A 3,190-nucleotide genomic window follows, 5' to 3' on the forward strand; every position below is an offset into this window, starting at 1 on the left:
TAAAGTTGTTTGAATTGAGAATCCACATCTTAATAAGTATCAGAGCTATTTGAATGAAGAAAGTATGGAGATTATCAAATAAAGGATACTAAATGCCTTGAACTGTTTTGGAAGGGTCATAACATAGAAGAAATTGGTTTATGTTCATAACCTCAAATGGAATTAGAACCAACGAGTAAGAGACAAAAAGAGATTTCTGCTACATTTCAAAAAGGCTAAATAATTACATTTAAAAAGAAAATGGGCTACCACTTGACTTAGTGAATCACCTCATTGGAAAGATTCAACAGAGGGTGAAGTTTGTCACCTAAAGGTCGAATCAGGAGGTGCTGACGAGCTCAGGTGCCAGTTGGATGTTCACTGAACATTGCTTTTGCCTCCTTCTCCAGCAGACACACCAGCTCCATGGAAGCAGGAAACCACACAGAAGTATCAGAATTCCTCCTACTGGGCCTCTCAGAGGATCCTGAACTTCAACCCCTTCTCTTTGGAGTGTTGCTGTCCATGTACCTGGTCACGGTGCTTGGGAACGTCCTCATCATCTTGACCATCATCTCTGACTCCCACCTTCACACTCCCATGTATTTCTTCCTCTCCAACCTGTCTTTTGTTGACATCGGCTTCACTTCCACCACAGTCCCGAAGATGCTGGTGAACATCCAGGCACAGAGAAAAGACATCTCCTACATAGGATGCTTCACTCAGGTCTATTTTTTTATGATTTTTGCTTTACTGGATTGTTTCCTCCTGACTGTCATGGCCTATGACCGGTTTGTGGCCATCTGCCACCCGCTGCACTACACAGTCATCATGAACCCACGCCTCTGTGGCCTCCTGATTCTGATGTGCTGGTTTATCATTTTCTGGGTCTCCCTGCTTCATATTCTACTGTTGAGGCAGCTGACCTTCTGTATAGGTACTGAAATTCCACATTTCTTCTGTGAACTGGCTCAGGTTCTCAAATTAGCCTGCTCTGACACTCTAATCAATAACATTGCCATGTATGTGGCCACTGCCCTGCTGGGTGTATTTCCCTTCACTGGGATCCTCTTCTCTTACACTCGAATTGTCTCCTCTATAACGAAAATTTCCTCTGCAGGAGGAAAATGTAAAGCATTTTCCACCTGTGGGTCTCACCTCTCTTCAGTCTCCTTGTTGTATGGGACAGGCCTGGGCGTCTATTTCAGTTCTGCCGTGACAAATTCTTCCCACAAAAGCTCGATTGCCTCAGTGATGTACACTGTGGTCACCCCCATGCTCAACCCCTTCATCTACAGCCTGAGGAACAGGGATGTGAAGGGGGCCCTGGGAAGGCTCCTCTGCTGAGCTGCCCCTTGTCTGTGAGGTGTCACTGGCCTCAGAACAAAGTGGACATGGTGGGACCCAACAGCAAATATTATGAATTTAATCTCCTGGTTCTTTTTCTCCCCTAAAAGACACCCTTCATTTCTTCTACCACGGAAGCATCTATGACTCTGTTTTTATTTGTTTTTGTGTTTCAACAACCTCCTCAGTCATTCGTTTTTGGTTTTTCTTCCTTATTTGCAGCCCGTGAAGTTCTATCTTTGGTCAGCTTTCTTACATCCATTCCTGAGATTGCCAACATTAGATGTGAAGCATTTATATCATGTTATTGCATCATTTCCCCCAAAAATTATCTTCTCAAATGTTTATATCTTCACTTTAATTTGGCTGCGTGTTTATCTTTCCTGGAAGAAATGGAACGAAAATCATGCAATAGTCATGACCAAACTGCTGGCCATACCAAGACTCTTCTTGTTGTTTTACATGTATAATTTTATTTAACCTCAACAACATTTATTTGAAATTTTTTTCTCATTTACTTCATTTTTCAGAGAAAGAGATTGAAATTGGGATGGACTCTAATCTGGAAACCTGACTCTGAGCCCACTTCCTAACTCTGCTATCATACTTTTCATGAAAATAGTGATGGAATTTTCAACTTCAAGAGTAGGAATCTAAATCTGAAAGCTAGTATCTCCAGGTGATTCATAGTAATATATTGCATAGGACAATTCTGAGATATTGCTTCCTTCTTTGCCTTCCTTCCTGCTCCCTTCCTTTCTTCCTATTCTTTCATGTGTTATTGGACCTTTATTTCCCACCATTGCAGTTTTACTGTACACCCAAAACACATAATACTGAATATAATAGAGTAAGACATATTCTCTCACATGGTTTGTTTTGTGTGTGTGGGGGGATACTCTCTGGAAGTGTTATCAGGAATGACACTTGTGGAATGCATTCAGAACTTAGTTCACTTTTTGAGAAGAATATTGATAGAACTGAGTCTACAGTGAAGGGTGGAGTATTAGAAGCTGTCAGCATTTCTCCCATGTTTCCTGGGATCCTTTCCCCATCTCCATTGCAGAATTGCCTGACTGTCAATGGTTCACAGCAGGTGGAACCTACTTTTCGCAACGCATGATGGCAGAAGTGACAGGGAATTATGCCCCACCAGAAACAGCTCTTGATGCAGAGGTGCTAAGTACACCATCTCCTTCACCCCTTAGCTGGGATAATTTTGAAGTTTGGATTTTGCGCTATTTTCCATAATTTCCCTACAGGATGAAAACTCTGCTCAGTTATTGTGGGAGCTGACTTAAGGTAGGCTTTGTTGGATGCATTTTCTTCCCTATATCACTTCTCTCTCTAACACATGTTTCATGTTTTCTACTCCTTCCAATAAAGTGCTTACACATGAATCCTCGGCTCAGTGTCTGCTTCTGGGGGAAAAAACCAAAACAGGTGATACAGGGTGTGAAGGGTAGCAAAACAATATCATGAATGGAACTTTGGACTTTTGGGAAAAGAAAAAATAAAGAAACCAAGAATTGTGTATCTAGCAGGTCTTCATATTACTGAAAAATCATAATCTGTTAATGAGGAAAAACCTATTTGATGTGGCTTCAATTCACTTTGATTCCGTTAAGTTTAATCCAGTGTGTATTTTTTGTCTACTGTGTACAAATTGAAGAAGCGACCAAAGAGGTAGCCATGATTGCAACACAGACTGGTGAGCATAATAATACTGGGTGCAATAGGACATATTGAAAACAAAGGTAAAAAGTGTTCAATCACCTCAAGTAACTCCAGAGAAAACTTTACAAGGTTGATTTTACAGATTCATTCATGTATAATTGACATACCATGAAATTTGCCCACTGAA

The 3,190-nt window shown here is 41.0% G+C and overlaps 1 pseudogene; it reads left to right on the forward strand.

Annotated features, from left to right (window-relative positions):
- The first annotated feature begins 399 nt into the window (after window positions 1-399).
- On the forward strand, window positions 400-1,344 carry LOC101402153 (olfactory receptor 7D4-like; annotated as a pseudogene).
- Window positions 1,345-3,190: the final 1,846 nt, after the last annotated feature.

The sequence above is a fragment of the Ceratotherium simum genome, chromosome 39 (assembly GCF_057802395.1).
Source record: "Ceratotherium simum simum isolate JZ-2026a chromosome 39, ASM5780239v1, whole genome shotgun sequence".
NCBI lineage: Eukaryota > Metazoa > Chordata > Mammalia > Perissodactyla > Rhinocerotidae > Ceratotherium > Ceratotherium simum.